This window comes from Dipodomys merriami, unplaced genomic scaffold (assembly GCF_024711535.1).
Source record: "Dipodomys merriami isolate MVZ:Mamm:240054 unplaced genomic scaffold, mDipMer1.0.p SCAF_57, whole genome shotgun sequence".
Classification (NCBI taxonomy): domain Eukaryota; kingdom Metazoa; phylum Chordata; class Mammalia; order Rodentia; family Heteromyidae; genus Dipodomys; species Dipodomys merriami.
The window spans coordinates 7,283,020-7,295,696 of NW_027206146.1; the positions used below are offsets into that span (position 1 = coordinate 7,283,020).

General features: G+C 43.6%; 1 pseudogene; it reads right to left on the reverse strand.

Annotated features, from left to right (window-relative positions):
- Positions 1-10,756: 10,756 nt before the first annotated feature.
- LOC138812566 (GRAM domain-containing protein 2B pseudogene) lies at positions 10,757-12,115 on the reverse strand (annotated as a pseudogene).
- Positions 12,116-12,677: the final 562 nt, after the last annotated feature.

The window sequence follows — 12,677 nt, forward strand, 5'->3', positions numbered from 1 at the left end:
TTTAGCAATACTACAGATCATCACATCACTAATTTTGACCATCATATTTTCAGAGTCTATCTACAGGGAAAAGGGACAGAACAACGATGGGCCACTTGGCTCCTCCTATGGAATGGGCACGCACCCAATCTGACTCTTTAGGGTTAGATGAACTGCGTTTGTGCCAGCTTGCCCTCTTTTACTATGCGAGGACTCTTCCTAGCACGTGTCCCACCATCTGTGGTCTCCCCCCAGGGCCTGTTCCACCATGTATGACCAGCTGAACTGCACTTCTGCCTGCTCACCCATTACCCCTAAAGATAGGTCTTCTGTTGGCTTCTAGTTTTTCCTTTTCTTATCTCTTGGTTCTCAAATGAAATACACAGTTTTAGACAGACAGAACAAGTAACATTTTTGACAGTGTTAAACTAACCTTTACATTTAAATTTCTAATATTTATTCCCAAATGTTAGCCAAGGGAACTAAATCCCAAACAGCCAATGCATTTTTGTTAAGCCAGATAACTTGATTACAGTATAAACAGTCTTATGCATTCTCAAATACCAGATTTTCATTTTTCAAGTTAAAGAATCCTTAAAAAGTCATTTAAAACACTATGAAGAGGGGCTGGGAAGTTGGCTCCGTGGTAGAGCTCTTGCCTTGCATGCCTGAGGCCCTGAGTTCGATTCCTCAGCACCACATAAGCAAAAAGAAAAAAGCCGGAAGTGGCGCTCTGGCTCCAGGGGTAGAGCGCTTGCCTTGAGCTGAAGAGCTGAGGGACAGCGCCCAGGCCCAGAGTTCAGGCCCAACGACCGGGCCCAAAAAAAAAAAAAAAAAAAAAAAAAACACTATGAAGATTCTTTAAAATTTTTGTTAATGTCCAAACCTCATAACCTTTTGAATTTTAAATTTAAACTCACCCAATTGTTATAGCATGCTGACAATTCTTATCTTGAACATGTTCACAAACACATACAAAACACACACAGATCTTGTTGTTTTTTTGTTGTTGTTGTTCGGTTGTGGGACATCAACTCTGGGCCTGAAAGCTGTCCCTCAGCTCTTCAGCTCAAGGCTAGAGCTTTACCACTTAAGCCTCAGTGCCACTTACGCCTTTTTCTGTTTATGTGGTGCTGAGGAATTGAACCCAGGGCCTCATGCATGCAAGGCAAGCACTCTACCACTGAGCCACCTTCCCAGTCCCCACACACAGATCTTAAAGCACGCAAAAATCAAAATCAGTTGTATATACATTTTCTAAAGTTTTAAACAAAAATTTAAGACACCATTTTTTAAAAACTAAGTTGGGCTTCATTTTCCCAAAGCTTGCTTGTTTAGCAAGGCAATTCACCAACGGGTCTTTTGAATCCCTTCTGTTGAAGGAGGTCTGGGGGAAGGGGTCACCTGAAACTAAACTAGCCTGATTTTTTCCCCATTTAGACAAAACCACTTTACAAATTGTTACATTGTCAGGACAAGCTGAAAAAGTCCAATCCAGGCACACAGCCTTCTACACCCTCCCCGCCAGCAGCCTCCACAAGGAGAAAATGCAGCCTGAGGCTTGAAGCAACTTTCCATGCCTCACGGGGGGGTGGGGGGGGACACAGCAGGTCTGTGACCATGACTGAGCCCAGCCAGAGGCTGGGACTTTTATTCCCCAGAGATGTTCAAATAAACAACACAAACACAAATAAACACAAAAACCAAGGATCCACATTTAAAACTGGTACCAATTCTAAAACAGAACTAGACAAGAACCAAAGGCTAAGTAAGGACTAATGGGCCCCAGTTTATCTTTCTCTCTACCAGAACTCTGTGCTGTTTTCACTCAGCAAGCTGAATCCCAAATCTGCTGAGTGAGCCTGCCACGCTCACCCAGAACTTCCCTACCTCAGAAAACATAGAGCAAACAAACACATTAAAGTAAACAAGACAAACAAGTGGCCACAAAGACAAGATCAGGTCTCAGTGAATGGGGTGACATCTCACCACTTACCAGGGGACTCGAACCCCCTCTACTCATCCCAGAGAATTTTTCTTTTTAGATTCTGGCAAACATTGACCCTTCTAAGGGGCCTTCTAAGGTGGAGGAGAATTCCCAATCATCTTGGGGCAAGGGAGAGAAGTCCCTAGCGGCCGTCCCCTCAGACTGACAGGTTCTCCCCCATGCTCAGACCCCCTGAGTCAAGGCCTGAGGCTAAGATCTTGTTGGTGCCACTTGCAGGTGGTCAGTGGCAGTTTCATAATTGACAAAGAAGCAAGTTACAAAAGCAGAACCAGCAGGGTTTTAGAAGAATTTTACCAAGCCTCCCCAGCCCTTCTTTACATGCACATGTAGTCAGACCAACTAAAATATCCAGCACTAATCTAGCAAACAAACAAGAATAAGCAATTTATAAAATCAAGGTTATGACACACACACAAAAAGTCAGCAAATGCCATGCTTACTTCAGAGAGCAGAATGGGCCTTCCGCCGTGGACTCCCTCAGCGATTTATAACCTGTAAGAGTCAGGGGAGGGAGAGGTCAGGACAATGGAAACAAGCACAGATTTTCTGGGGTGGTGGGGACTGGTCTGGTTGGTTTCCTGCTGAAAATCAAAAGTCAATATCATGAACAGAGGTCTCAGAACAAGGAAGAAACATGGATACAACTTCTCTTCTTTTTTGGTTTCTTTCTAGTCTTCTTTCTCTTCACCCTGTGTCTTTAGGGTTAAGTCTAGGGGGTTGGATGGGGCATTGCCCATGGCTTTCAGTCTCGTCAGTCATTCAGTACACAAATCAACAAGAGGTAACAGAAAAACAAAACACACACAGGCTTACAAGATGGAGATCTCCCAAGTTGATCTGCTGCCTTCTGTGAATGAACAGAAGGGGCAGACCCAAGTTGATGTGCTGCCCTCTGTGAATGAACAGAAGGGGCAGACCCAAGTTGATCTGCTGCCCTCTGTGAAGGGACAGAGGGAGCAGACCCAAGTTCAAGGTGGGCGGGTTGAGCCTCGGTTAGGAGGCCCTCCAGTCAGTTCTGGTCAAAGACCAAACTGACTCACGCCCTACAAGTCGGGGTTCTAGGGGTCCCCCTTCAAGTGAGGATCTGGGACGTCTCCCATTTCCTCCAGGGTTGCCGTACAAGTGCATCCGCTTCGACAACCCTTCAAGTATGAGTCAGAGCGGCCATCCTCAAGTGTAAGCCAAACAAACAAACACAATCAACCGGACAAGACAAATTAGCAGTGCTGTTTTCTTACCTTCAGAGTCTTGGGTCTCAGGGATTTTGGGGGGTATCCCGGATGAGCCCCCACTAATATGTTGTACCCCCCGTCGCAGGACCCCCACCAAGAAGACCACCGAGAGTCAGACGTTCCGAAATGCAAAAGCAAGGCTTTATTCAGGTGGGCTGCAGCTCGAGATTCATCCTACACACCGACTCAGAGGAGCTTAGGAGGAGATCCTCAAGCTGAAATGTCACAGGGTTTATAAAGGCAAAAACTACAAAGTTACAAAAGGAGGAGAGAAGAAAAAATCACAGACTAACAAATTTACAGCAACTAGAGGCGTCATCAGGGCATTCCAAGGTGATAAGAGGTAGTAGGGAGTTATCAAACTGGCTGGGTCTCAATGGGCCATCTGGACATTCCAGAGCAGTGAAAGCTTAGCAGGGAGTAATTGGTGGTCTGTTTATCTTGGGCCAGCTTGGTCATCTCCTGAAGTTTGTGGGGACCCAAGGCCAGCTATAGTACAAAGTGGGGCCTGACTTCAGAGTAGCTTTGTTCAAGTAATCTATGGTTTAGCAGTTTCAGCACAAACAAGGCAGTTTTTGAAATTCAGGTTGGCCCAGGGTTCATATGAGTAACAGAAGGGTTACTGTTTGGGTTCCATTCAGCATTCCCTTTGTGGTCTCCCTGACTTCCTTCAGCTCTTTGTTAATGGATTCCATGAATGCCTTTAGTGATCTTTGTGTATTCTCTACCTGGTCTCTCAATTCCTGTATTACTCTTTGATTAGCTTCCTCCCGTTCGTGGGATTCCTGTAGTTCTCTTTCCTCCCATTCGTGGGATTCCTGCAGTTCTCCTTGAGTGTTCTCAGCCTGCTCACGCCGTTCCTCCCTTTCTCTTTGAGTATTCTCAAGTTGTTCACGCAAATCCTGTATCAGTTTTTGAGTAGCTTCCTCACGCTTATGATATTCCTGTATAAGCTTTTGGGATGCCTCCTCTCTCTCCCTTTCACGCTCATACAGAGTCCTTTGTAAGTTGTCAAACTTCTCATTTATCATGTTTGCCAGCAGTGTTTGTAGAGCTATTTGGGAACTCTCCTCTGGATTATTCATTATCTGTTCTGACCCCTGATTATCAAGATTGGGAATTGAGATACCCGGATTTGCCATTTTTCTTGTGTTTTTCCGGCTTACTCTGCCCATTTGAGATTAAAATAGCACCAGTTTTGTGCTAGAACACTATCTTAAGGCAACCATCAATCAAAGTTTGCATTTGTACAGTCAATAGTCTACAGATACAATCTAGTTCAACAGATACATCTATTCAACATCAAACAACTATATGTTAATGGGCTTCGAACCGCAGAGAAGAATTTAGAAAACCAGAAATTATTAGGGTTAGGGAGAGATGTGGGTAAAAAATAGGAATAGATTGGTGTGGGGAGGCACAGGGAGAGTTAACTATGTCCTAATCCCAATGCCGGAAATAGGTTGGGTAGGATGCAAGTAGAGAGAGAGAGAAAAAGAAGAAAGGGAGAGGGAAATGAAAAGAGACCAGAAAAAAATAGAAACGTAAAAATTAATATTATTATGGAGATTAAAAGACCATCTATTTAGAGAGGAATGTGAGTATATTAAGAGAAGGGAAGGGACATAGAGGAGATGTGAAAAACTTTAAAAAATGCTTAAAATATTATATAGGTATAAAGAGGTAGTACTGCTTTTAAGTCTCAGAGGTTTTGAATTGAGTAATAAATTTGTGGATTAAGTGTGTACACAATGGGGGATAGGGTCTACTAGTTATCTACGGGTTTATCTGAGGATGTGCAGGACAAGAGTTAAGTCACAAAAAGAAGATCAAAAGAGAGGAAAAGGTGAAAAGGATAAGAAAGGGAGAAAAAAAGATCAGAAGTTCAGCAGAGCTAGACAAAAAACAAAAAGATAGTTAAGAAAAAAAGAAAAAGAGAAAGAAGACAAGAAAAGAAAGGAAAACGCACATTCAAGTATTCCTAAAATAAAAATTATAAGAGGAAAAAACAGTTACTGGAAAACAATTATTTTTTCAAAAAAGGCAAAAATTAAGGATTAATAAAATTTTTAGAAAAGGAAAAATATTTTTTATATATATAAGGTACCAAAAAAAAGAGAAAAAAAAGAAAAGAAGAAGAAGAACAAAAAAAAAGTTCTTTGATTTTTTTTTTATTTTTTTTGGGAGGGATGGGAAGAATCCTGTATCTCCCTTTTGTCTGTAACCAGCCTCTTGTTGGAGTCTCTGGTCAGCTTGAGGTCCTGTGGCTTGATTGGTTTCTTAAGTCAGTTTGTTCGAACAGGGAGAAAAATGCTCTGCTTTACCCAAGATTTGAGATCCCCCTCCCAGATTAGTTTAATGGGAGGGTGATCTGCTTTGAGAATCACAAAAGAGGGGGATGCAGTGGTGAGGCTAGGTTCTGGGTAGAGTTGAGGCCTTTCAACAATCAGTAGCTTTTCCCTGGGGCTATTTTGTGAAAAAACTCACAGAGCCCAGCCTGGAGCCATTCTCAGGGATTCTGTTTTTCAATTGATTGTTGAGGCTGCTAGAGGGAGGGGCAGCCTCTGGCTCTGGTTACCCAGTGAGGAAAGCCACTCCAATGGCTGGCGCCTGAGCTGGGTGACTTTTCCCTGGATGGAGCTGAGCTGGCAGGTCACTTCGCCGTTAAGTTCTTGTGACCTGCTAAATGACTCGTTTTATTCCAAGGTCTGAGCTGGAGCTAGCAGCTCCTCCGAGCTTTGTCGGTATCCAAGATGGAGATCACCGGTGCTGGGGGGGGAGGGGTGGCCTTCCCTCCTCTGCTCCCTGAGAAGGAGTGAGGACGTCGGGCTTCTACTCACGCCAAGTCTTGGATCCTGGGTCGTCTCTGGTCTGCAAACTGCAGGATGAAGATGTCCGCTCCTTGTCGGTTCTTGCTGGTGTTGAGTAGAATCCGCTCGCCCGCTTCATCCCGGACTCTCTGTGTGAGCGCTCAGGTATGGCCCCGGCGGCGGTCTCCGCCACAACCCTGCCGCTGCCGCCACCGTGCCTGCTGGCAAGCGCTCAGATGTGTCTTCTTGCCTTGGCTTTCCCTCTCTTGTCTAACTCTCTGTCCTGTGAAGGCACACTTGGTGGGATTCTCTGGCTTAAGACGGTTCACTGGAACTCTAAAACTGCTTTCTATGCGAGAGCTTGTTCAGATTCCAGCTTCTCCTCCGCCATCTTCCCGGAACCCCCACCTCTCCTTTATCTTAAGCAGCAGGTGTAAGCAGCAAATGAATTAGAGTTCACATAGATTTTTGTCTATCCCAAAGATCCCAGAAGGTCTGCTGTGGAATTAGCCTACACCCAAGAAAGAAATCTGAAGTCCTATCAATCCAGAAGGGATTGACCTTTCCAGGAAGCTCTCAGGATTCTAAGAGTTCATGTTCAGAGGAGGCCTTCCATCCTCCCAATCCTTTCTGCTCTCACAGCTCTGCTTTTGGGGGCTCTCACAATCGCCCCTTTTCCTATGATTTCAGAAAGCATAATTCTCATTTTTGTTTGAGCTAGCATATGCTGCATGTTAGAAGATAAACATTGAAATAGACAGGAGGCTAGCCGGATAATCCATAAAATAGAGGATCTTGGGCCCAGGAGAGGCAAAAATAAATAAATAAATAAAAGGAAAACTACTCTGGAAGTCCCCAGTTATCAATGAATTTTAACTTTTTCAGTTCCTGTTTGAGCTGCTCTAGCTGGTTCTGAATCCTTTGAGAATTGCTAGTTCCAACGTGTCAAATTATTTTTCTTCCCTTTTTCATTTCTTGATTGATTGATTGATTGATTCCTTGATTGATTTCTTGATTTATTCATCTGTCACTTGGTTGAAATTACAAGGTAGTCTTTTGCCTTCATTCTAGACAACTCCTCCAATCTAGGGACAGGCAGAATAAAAGCTGCAGCTACAGCCCTATCCACAGTATTTAACAACATTAAGTTATCACAATTTCCAGTGAGACCTTGTCTCATGCATCTCTTATTGTGATGGGTCAAATTACTAAGACAGACAGGCACCATTCTCCTAACATAACAGTCATGGATAATTTTTCTTTAGAGCGCCACCTGCATTTCATCCACAAAAGAAAAACCAGCCAATGCCGACTCTTTTTCCTTGAGGCAAACAGAGTCTTGTCACCGATGAACAGTTGCACAACAGAAGCATGAAAACTCACAATGAACTATAAATTCAAGATCAAAAGTTAATTCATTCTCTAAACTCAAATCTTCTTGAAGACTAATTTCATTCTGAGTTATATTTTTACCTCTTTTGACAGTCTTTTTTTGTTATTGTTTTGTTTTATACTTTGTCGGTCATGGGGCTTGAACTCTGGGCCTGAGCGCTGTACCTCAGCTCTTCAGCTCAAAACGAGCACTCTACCACTTGAGCTACAGCGCTACTTCCTATTTTTACCTCTTTTAAACTGACAACATGTCCTACTAAACTTTGTGTTAGAACATTTTGCACAGAAGAGCCTTCTTTGATACAAAAGGAAGTTTCATTCATGGTCTTTTTTTTTTTTTTGATCATGGGGCTTGGCTTGCACTGTCCCTGAGCTCTTTTGCTCAAAGCTAGCACTCTATGACTTGAGCCACAGCACCACTTCCAGTTTTCACCACTTCCTGCCTGGGCTGGATTTGAACTGCAATCCTCAGATCTCAGCCTCCTGAGTAGCTAGGATGACAGGAATGAACCACTGGTACACAACCTGACTAAATATCTTTATATCACTGGACAAGTCCATTTTCTGACTTGTTACATATCACAGTACAATTTCAGTGCAACAGTTTACCCAGCATAGGAACCCTGCAAACAGAGGCAGAAGGCACCAGCAGTCTGAATAAGCACCATCATCATTATCAACAACGACGATGCATTTACTTCCTGTCCATTGTCCTTTTAGCATCTCTCAGCTTCTAGAGAAACTTCACTGGTCTCCAGGTGGGAAGGTTCCCTGTTTCTCTTTCTCCCTGAGGCTTTAGTTATCCTCATCCTCTTGAAGGTTTTCTCCAGAGGTTCCTGGACATTGGATGCATTTTCTCTTTATTTCTGGGTTTTCATTTCAGGGTAGGTATATAGAAGTCCGCTGAACCTCTGCACACACAGGAATAACCACCACCCCATGCTTTCACTGTTTTGGGTCTCTAGTTATTTCCAATGTCATCCTTTCAGCTTATAGGTTGAGGTGAAGAAGCAATTTTTTCAGATCTTTCCAAAGTTTATCTGCTGCTGAAGTATTGGATGGAAAAAGTAAATTTTCATAATTAAGTATAGAATGCCATTGCTATCTGTTCTTTGGGGCTCCATGACCTACACCTATCTCCTCCCCCCCCCCTTTTTTTGTCAGTCCTGGGGCCTAAACTCAGGGCCTGGGCACTGACCCTGTGCTCTTCAGCTCAAAGCTAGCGCTCTACGACTTGAGCCACAGCGCCACATCCAGATTTTTCTGAGTAGTTTATCAAATATAAGACTCTCACAGAGTTTCTGCCCAAAGATGGCTTTCAACTGAGATCCTCAGATCTCAGCCTCTTGAGTAGCTAGGATTACAGGTGTGAAACACCAGCAAACAACTTGAAGTGAATTTTAAATAGTCCTAATTTTCCCTTTTCCACTTTGAAACAAATATTTTGGATAACTTTTCTTTCCAAGTCCTGATTTTAAGGCTACTCCCATTGTTAATTAGCATTCAAGTTAACCCTTTGGAAACCTAGAACCACTGGGCAGCACCCATTTCTCTCCTGGCCATCTGGAATTTAAAGCTGACACTTTTTTTTTTCTGTAGTCTGAGTTAACTCGTAGAAAACCTTTAAACTCTAATAGCATAGTTTTTCTTTACATGTAGGAATCACTGTGCCAAGAACCCAGACTTAATAAACTAAGGATCTCAGAACAAGCTTGTTCTTCCCAATTTGTATCTAATTGCAGAATAGCATTGAAACCAAATTAACCCTTTTTTCTTTTTAATTCTCCTTTTAAAGGTTTTAATTTTTAAGACATCCCACGGGGCAGTTTTTAGGAATACTAATCACATTGCCTATATTACTGTTAGTTTTTAGTGTCTGAAAGAGAAAGAGAGAAGCATCTATATGAAATTGGCATAAAGTAGGAAATATAGGTATTATACTACATTACTTTTAACCTTATTTAAATCACAGCCAATGTAGCTACATATCAACTTTACTAATAAGTTCTTTATCTTATAGATTTAAGACATACTCATACCATCAGACATTTACTTGAACCTTAAGTGGTTAGTCTTATTCATTTCTATATTTTGAAATGAACATTTAAGACAAGTCTTACCTCCCAAATCTTTTTCTCAGCTCAAGGAAACTTGTTTTGGTTTTTGGTTTTGTATTTTTTTTTTTTGTTGGTCATGGGGCCTGAATTCTGGGCCTAAGTGCTGTCCCTGAGCTCTTCAGCTCAAGGCTAGTACTCTACCAGTTGAGCCACAGCCCCACTTCTGGCTTTTTCTGCTTATATGGTGCGGAGGAATTGAACCCAGGATCTCATGCATGCAAGGCAAGCACTCTAGCACTGAACCACCTTCCCAGACATGTTTTTTTTTTACACCATCATGACAGATTTTAAGCATTAAAATATTAGATTATTTTGAACAGTTTCACATACACTTATACTCCTACTTATGTACAAGAATTTTTTTGTTTTTTTTTGGTTTTTTTGTTTTTGTGGGTCGGGTCATGGATCCTGAACTCTGGGCCTGGGCGCTGTCCCTCAGCTCTTTAGCTCAAGTTCAGTGCTCTACCACTTGAGCAACAGTGCCACTTCCAGTTTCTTCTTTTTGCTTATATGGTGCTGAGTAATCGAACCCAGGGCCTCAGGCATGCAAGGCAAGCGCTCTACAACAGAGCCACCTTCCCAGCCCCTATGTACAGGAGTTTTTTTTTTTTTTATACTTTAATCCACTCTATTTAGCATTCTTACTAAAACTGCATTGAGAAATTATGATACAGATATGATTTACATCAGAACATATCAGCAAAAGAATGAGAAAGAGAGAGAAAAAGAGAAATGTCGGTTCTGTTTGAAGCAAGCATGTCTAGTTAGACATTCATTGCATTTCTGGAGACTCATGGCTAATTTGTAAAGAACCACATGGGCCTTGTGGGTCACCATGTATCCCTTAGTCTGAAGGCTGGTGACTTAGAGATGGAGGGAGAGAGAAGGAAGAGAGGAAGGGTTAAAAAGGCATGAAGTGGAGTGTTCATTGACAGTCAAGATAATCTGGAACTACAGGCATTCCACAGTGTCCTCCTGGCCCCTCCTGAGGCCTCCCGAGATGGGTCTGTTTTCTTACACAGCAGCAGAAACAAGAACAGCAAACACTTTCTCAGAGAGACAAGATCAACTTTTATTGCACAAGAAGCAAACGATTCCCCTTCTCCCTTTTCCTGAGCTGGAGCTCTTCAAGGGCAAACACAAACAAGCTGATTCTTATCCGCTTGTGCCTCCGACCAGTACAGGCCCTCAATAAGAACCCCTCGTGAGCACCTTCTTCAGGGGAAACTGAGGTATTACATTGGCCCCAGCGGGTCTGGTTGGTCAGTCACCATTCTCTAGCAGCTTTTGAAAGTTGTTTTGAATCTTTTCTGGTTTCACTGTGTTGGCTGTGAGCTCTTGGCAGAGGACCTCCACGTTTAACTGTACTTCAGACCCCAGCCCAATGAGACAGTCTGTTCAGTACTGTGGGTGTCCACAATGGATGTCAGGGACCCCAGCTGCTCCTCCAGAGTGTTAATTCTGTATCTCATGTAGAAAGTGGAGATGATAAGTGCACACACAACAATTGCATAGAATATAAGAATATGCTGAACAGCTGGACATTTCTCAGACTTGACTTTAGGTAAGATTCCAATTGTTTCTGACTGACCATGTGTGGGAAGGTTCTTGGCTTTACCATCAGGCACTCTGTTCAAATGGGTGTCGGCCCAAGGTGGTTTTGCCTCCACTTTGGTGGCATTCAGAACTGTCTGGGATTGTGTCACGTGGAAGTCTCGGGAGTTCTCTGATTACAGAGTCTGAGAACCTGAACTGCTGTATCCTTCCGTGTCCTGCCTTCTTTGTTCAACCACTCCATCGAGGTCTGAGAATTCATCATTGAAGTCCAGAGGCAAAGATGAAGGGCGGTCTTCCCGGAAGCTGTTTTCAGGAGAAGATGGATTGGGACTGTTACCAACACTCGAATTGTCTAAGTGTCCACACACAGATCTGAGCAGTTTGTATGTGGAATCTCTGGAGAGTAACAGATGAATATGTACCTGTCTGTGACTGTTGTTATGATCAGAGCATTTGGCACCAGAAGAGCAGTTTTGGTTTTCTTTATTAGGGTACTGAGAAAACTGGAATAGTGATCTTAGTGTCTTTTCCAAAGACCTTGGAATGAAAACAAATCCAGTTCTCTGATACAAAGAGCTTTCCTTGGCACAGTATTTCTTTCTGTAGAGCACATGTAACACTGTGTCTCAGAGGCTCCTCGGTTGGGACTTCAAGGAACAACTTGTGAAACTGCATGTTTGCCTTGTACTGGCTGAAAGATGAAGATTTTTTCCTTTCAGTCTTAGGGACATTTCTGCTTTCTGTTTTGCATCCGTTCTTGTCACCTGACACAGCTGCACCCTCAAAACTGGATTTTGACCGCAGGCAGATGCTCTTTTTCTGGTCTGGAGATTCAGCTTCCGTGGATGGGGCAGGCGACTGGACTGTGGGGACCTGCACACTTTCTTTCTGTCCTCCATACCATTCTCAGCCTCGGAGTGAGGCTTTGCTCTCCCTCTTCCCGAGCACCTTCGCAGGCCTCATGTTGTCCACTTCTTGCTGTAGTTCAGTCATCAGGGATCAGGGCCGCGTCTGCACACCTAGAGTCCTCGTCGGTGGGCTGCCAGCCTCCAGGGCTCAGGCACCTGGTGGCCCCTCACCTGGCCTGGCCTTGCCGCGCCCCCGCAGCGCCCTCCACGCGCACCATCGCCGGCCGCCCCCCGCGCACGCTGTACAGGAGTTTTAATGCTCAATTAGATTATAAAAATGAAAGTTGGCAATGAGAAGTACAAGATGTCACGTCAAAAACGAGCTTTACAACATTAGCTGCGGGGGGGGGGGTGAGGGGGGAGGTTTGGGGGGGAAGATTGGGGGGGGGCGTAGGCTGGGAAGGGATGTGAAGGATAAACAAAGGAGGAGGCTGCAATGCTTGATAAGAAATGAATGCATTATCCTGCCCATGTAATTGTAACCGCGCTGTACAGTATGTTCACAAAATATAAAAATTAAAATTAAAAAAAAAGAAAGTTGGCCATGTGCCTGGGGCTCACACCTGTAATCCTATATACTCAGGAGGCTGAGACTGAAGATCCAGGTTCAAAGCCAGCCCAGGGAGGAAAGTCCATGAGACGCTTATCTCCATTAAAAACCAGGAAACTGGAAG